Source organism: Chroicocephalus ridibundus, chromosome 5, assembly GCF_963924245.1.
Source record: "Chroicocephalus ridibundus chromosome 5, bChrRid1.1, whole genome shotgun sequence".
NCBI lineage: Eukaryota > Metazoa > Chordata > Aves > Charadriiformes > Laridae > Chroicocephalus > Chroicocephalus ridibundus.
This window is the reverse complement of record NC_086288.1, coordinates 35,594,574-35,600,697: the sequence shown is the minus strand read 5'-3', so window position 1 is coordinate 35,600,697 and position 6,124 is coordinate 35,594,574.

The following is a 6,124-nucleotide window of genomic DNA, read 5'->3' as shown; positions in this document are numbered from 1 at the left end:
ACGGCGTGGGAAAATTGTACAACTGAGTCCTGGGTAGGTAGAAGATACCTACGGTCTGATTTCTTGCAGCCCTGGGAAGGGAATTACAAGCCAAGGATGTACAGACAGGAAAAACTGAAATTTAGTACTCGGAGTCATTTGGCGAGTGCATGATCTGAACGCAGCGCTAACTGTGGGAACCCAAAGGAACCCACAGTGTGTCTGATGCCCTTAGCCAACGGGAAGGGGTGGGAAGTGCCTAATTAAAAGCTAATAACCGAAGGAGGAACACAAGCTGTGATTTAGTTGACTTTCATCAACAGAAGTAGGGATGGCATCTCCCCTGGTTAACAACTGCTTGCTGCCTGCAGAGAGACTGATGGACCTGCATGGAAAGAGCAGGTCGATACGAAACCGCTGCTGAGCTCCAGGAAACATTTACGCTGCAAACCGTGGGTCGCGCAGCTGAACGGCGTGGGGGGAGCCAAGGGGGAACGAGGGCTTCCCACACTGCTCCGGAAAGAGGGCAGCAATGAGGTCATTTTCCATTCCCTCATGAGCGCCACGCACCCCGTCCAGGAGGTATGGGCGCTGTCGCGAGGCGGGCTGGAGGAAGGGTGAACCAGGCTGCGTACAAGCGGCTGGAGGAACGCCGCCAAGATGCCGTGTTTCTCATGCGAGCGCTGCCGAGAAGAAAGCAATGTGCTCCCATGGCCACACTGCCGTCTCACAGGTCTGAGGAGAGCGGTGGGAAGGTTTCTGTCGCTTCTGCAAGGTTCCCTTATCAGCCTCAGCATCTGGTCTGCACTCTTCGGCATTTCCTATGCCGCACCGCAAAACACCTTTCATCTAACAAGGCCGCGTCGAGTGAATGAAGTGAAACATTTCTCTCCCTAAATGAGAACCAGCAATCGTAGCAGGTTCTCGTAGGGCACTGATGGCCAAGCGCGCCGCTGCAGCACCTCAACCTTGCGTGAGGAGGAGGTTGTTATTCCCAGTTTTGAGACACCGCCACACCACGGTGCCCGCTGACCCCCAGCCTGGCGGAGGTGACCCGCCTTCCACGTCACCATCTCTGGGAGCCGGCATGGGTCCAGCGTGCAGGCTTCCCCCACATCTGTGCTAACGAAGACGTGCGAAAGCGTCAGCCTCCCTTCGCAAACTGTACACTCAGTCAAAATTAAAACCAAACAACCGGCTCTCAGCAAACTGAGCGTTTTGCCAGCGCAGTTGGGGAAACGAGGTCTGGCGGAGACTGTTCCCCCGCGGGTACGGCAGTCATACCCCACAGCGTGGTGGGGATGGTCAGGGACATGGTGTGTCACCTTTTGGAAATCGCCGCCCAGAAATTGGGTTTACTGAAGAGGACGGGAGCTTTTTTTGGTCACTCATGGAAGGTGGCGCGCTCCTTCCAAGAGACGTATACGTACGCACTGGGTTGCAAGCCAAGCCTGGCTGCTGGTAGTTTAGCTGACAATGATTAAACAGCTGGTTTATGCTAGACGAGAAGCTCTTCCACACCGGCTAGAGCAGCTCATCTGGCACTGGTGCGTACAGCGGGGAGGCCGCTCATTCCAGGCCAGCGTGGTCCCCACTCACGCAGGTTGCTGGCAGCCTCCAGGCAACAACTACTCCAGAGAGGTGCGTGGGTCTGCGTGGAAGCACCAACCCACCACCGCCTCTGAACAAGGCTGCTAAAATCCCCAACAGCCCAGGGAGCAGCTCCCACGCACAACCAGGGGAGCAGCCATGAACGTCCGCCCTTCAGAGCAGCCCCGGCGTTAGGAAAGGTTTGTGGGGCTGTGCTGCTGCTGCTGTTGAGGAAAGCAGCAAGAAATTAAATACAGCAGAGGTCACGGAAAAAGCGAGCCGCTTGGTGCGCAACCCACAGCGACAAAGGAGGCGTTTCTGTCAGGCAGGCACGGACAGACGGCTTTTGCAGGGAAACCTACTCCAGAGAGGGAGGGAGGAGCAGTAATATTCAGCTTTCAGCAGCGGGGGAGCGCCTGTGTCCGTGCATTAGTGACGGGCTGCAGAGGCGGGTGCGAGCTCCCAGGACCTCAGTTGCAACACTGCCTTGTAGGGCTGGGACAGTAAATCCTCCCCCTGCTCTGCTCTCGTCACTCGCCCCCGACGGGGCAGAGCACAGCTCGCCCACTGCCTCCCGCTCCTCCACCTTCCCCACCTCACCGAGACGGGGAGCGTCACAGAATCGCAGAATGGTAGGGGTTGGAAGGGACCTCTGGCGATCATCTAGTCCAACCCCCCTGCCAGAGCGGGGTCACCTACAGCAGGTTGCACAGGAACTCGTCCAGGCGGGTTTTGAATGTCTCCAGAGATGGAGACTCCACCACCTCTCTGGGCAGCCTGTGCCAGTGCTCTGCCACCCTCAAAGTAAAGAAGTTCCTCCTCACGTTTAGATGGAAATTCCTACGCTCAAGTTTGTGCCCGTTACCTCGTCTTGTCGCTGGGCACCACTGAAAAGAGCCTGGCCCCATCCTCCTGACACCCACCCTTTAAGTATTTATAAGCATTGATGAGATCCCCCCTCAGCTGTCTTTTTTTCCAGACTAAAAAGGCCCATATCCCTCAGCCTTTCCTCATAAAAGAGATGTTCCAGTCCCCTCATCATCTTTGTTGCTGGGATCACCCCCAGCAGAGCTTCCTCCAGTGCAGGACCGGGCAACTGCCCCAACCAACACCAGGCACCTCCTTCTCCAGCTTGGGACACCTACCTCTGCCAGCCTCCCACCTGTCAGAAAGGCAGGGCGAGCGTTGCGTTGCCGCTGGGACAGGGGACGGCCGCAGCAGCTCAGCAGTCCTGGGGAGACAGCGAGCCCTCAGCCCACGCAAGGGTGCTGCAGAAGAGGACGTGGTTAAGCCCTGCCCCGAGCCATGTCCCCCACAGATGTGGACAGGCAAGACTGAGCAGCGGGATGGGGCAACCAAAGGTACAAGTAAAACACGCCCACGGGGATGGGAAAGTGCCGCCGTGCACTTTTTCCACAAATAGCTTAAAGCAAAACAAGCACGTGGAGAGTGCAAAAGAAGATGGAGGTGACTCGATGACTAAGAAAAATAAACAATGGGTGTTCCCTGAGGCTGGAAGGGAAGAAAGTAAATGCTATAAGGCAACACCCAACCTAGTACCGTAAAGACCAGCGAAAAGTTCACCTGCCAGGATGTCAGTGCCGGCTCTGTGGGAACCTGCGGTGCTGTTGAGGCCATGGCTTTCCAGGCACCAGGGCTTCTCCCGAGGCAGAAAGTAGTTGGGTGCTAGATCTGAAGGCACCACCAGCCCCAGCGCAGGTGGTGAGCACCTCCCCTGCTTCCTCCCCTTCCACTCCCTTCAGCAGATTAAGATAGTTAACAGCTCTCTTTAATGACCTCATTTGCCCCCTGGCAATCATATCTCTCAGCTGTCCTCAGAGCTTTCAGGCTCATTTCTGCAAGCCCAACAGCCAGCTGCTTTGCTGGTCGTTGCTCCTTTGAGCAGCTGGAATGCTCCTGCATGCCCAGGTCCAGCTGCAGAAGCTGTAGGACAGACCTGCCAATTGCCACCGTGCTCGTGACAAAGCCACAAGAGCAAGCCACACCCGTGCTCCCTGGGTGAGCCTGCCTTCGGGGACATGTACCGTCCCCCACGTGCTTTGTAGCCCACATGTGATATTTGCAGCTCGGTCTGGCCAGTCTGTTCCTCCCAAGCAGTCCAAACCCAGCTCCCAGGCCAGACTGGCAGCACCCAGGTTGCTGGGCAGTCCAAATCCCTCCCACCTCAACACCGTGCTAACCCCACTTACCAAGAGACAAGGTCCCAGTCAAGAATTGCTCTCATACTGAGAAGCTGTGTTAGGTGCTCCTCTTCCCTTCGCTCTCCAGCTTAACGCCGCGGGGGGTTTGCTGCAGCCTGGCAAGGCTGGGGCGGCCGGACACACCTGCAGAACATGCGGGCTTTGTCCAAACGCTGTCTCTCATTGTACCTATACAGCTTCACAAAATGTGCCAGGAATACTCCCTGGCTCCAGGGTGGAAATTCTGGGCAAACCAGGCAGACTTGGCCAAGATGCCCTGTGCGTCCTGTCCAAGGACAACGATAACTTGGTACCCCCAGTTCCCAATGCACGTCCCAGAAGCCACAAACCCGCTGGGAGCAGGGATGGCTGTCGCTTCTCTCATGTCCCTTCTTAGCAAAACACTGAACGTCCCGAGTTTATGTAGCGTTCGCACCTGGATAGAAATCAACACCAAACACAGCAACTGCCCATGAGTCTTCCCCCCACTCCATCACCAGCCCTACTAGTGAACTGCGCAAGTTATTCTGCTTTTATACTGGTATTTTTGTTTTTCCCTTTGCAATTTTAAGCGCTTATTGGGTTAACATAGAACTTATTTTGCTGAAGTTTCTCAAAAAAACAGCACCAGTTTCAGAGAGATCGGTGAAGCTCCCAATCCTGCTCTAAGGAATTCCTGGCACAAGGCAAGAAATTAGGAATTATTTTGCTTACAACAAGATGTCTTTAGAGCAACCTCTCCAGTTTCACTCTAGTAGAATTACAATCATTTTGGTACAAAGAAATTTGTAGTGGAATTATTTATTTCATCTTCCCCTTTACTGTAGGAGGAATGATTTTTAGCTGAGCCCAAATCCACTTGCATTCAGTGGATTGCTAATTAGGCTTACAGATGTCTCCTGATGGCAGCAATTATCCCTGGTAACCTTAATGAGCTTGTTACATTCCTTAGTTATTGTTTTGAAAAGTTATATGAAATACTTTGCCTAATACTACACAACTCCCAGCGGAATTGCTTCTTGATCTGTTCTGGTTTGATTAAAGAGAACGATTGTTTTCTTTCTCAGCAATATTTCTCAAGTTGTTTGCGGCTCATTTGCCTTGTCTTTTGCTGGCACTTTAACAACTCTGACCAACTTTTTCATAGAGGTCTTGTTTTCCAAACATTTCTAACTTTTTTTCTCTCCGTGAACTCTCCAGTGTCTTTGCTTGGTTTATTGCATGGGGTTTTTCTTCTCTTCAGCGGTTTATTCTGCCTAGAACATACACATTACTTACAACAGGGACTTGGTGCCCATCAGAACTCTGAGGGGTTTTGTGCTGTTGTTACAGTTTGTTGTGGATCTAAGAAAAGCATCTCCTTACACTGGTACTTGAGGAAAAGCTTCGTTTCAGTGCATGGAAAATACAGAGCTCCCTAAAATAATTAACAGAATTAGCAGAATGAGCCGTGTAAGCTAACTGGGCGCAGCTTTGCACGTCCTCTCTGCTGTACCTTTGCATGTCCAAAATTCACTGAACATGCTACACAACGAGCAACATTATCCAGGGAATAAAGAACTTCATTGCATTTCAAACCAAACGATCGCTGCTTTTTTTTCCTCTCCATATTTATTGTGTTTGCACCCCCACTCTACTCCTCCTGAAGTCTCCTGCCATAGGCAAGAGGTGCCCAAGAAAGCATGTCAGTGGTTATGACTACTTCTCATGGCTTAGCAATGATTTCAGGAGCATCAAAGTTCATACGAACGTGTCAACTTTCCTTCGGAATCACAAGCAATTAGGATTAAACTCCAGAGTCAGGCTCCTGCCCAGCACGACGCATCATGGAAAGCGGCTGAAGACTCCAGGCTTTAGTTCCTGACCAAACCATTAAAACATCACAGTTTTGAAAAGCATTCAGTGACGATCCCATTTTTCTGACACAGAAACCAAAGGAAGGCTTAGCAGCACCTTCTGCCCGAGCAGTTAAAGCAGGTAAACGTAGCAGCTTTTGGCTATCCTGCCCAGTGCCTACCTCCTTCTGAGCTAACTCAAACGCAGGGGAAAGCGTAGCTGGCAGGGCATCTTGCAACAAAAGCTTTCTTTGCAGGAACTGTTGATTCACTGAGACAAACCGTTTGCAGAAACACGCTGTTTCTGGTGAAACATTTCAAGACCTGGGATGGCATTTCTGGCTGAAACCAGCAAGTCGGGGGAGCTGGTCCGATAGCTCAGCAACGTGGTGGGACTGGCAGGGCCAGAATTCAGGTCTGGGAACTCAAGACTGCCGAGTAGCCTTGGACGCAGGCTGCCAGCTATTTTGCCGTGTCTTTTCTGCTCTGCCTTCAAATAAAAACAAACATTAAAGCTCA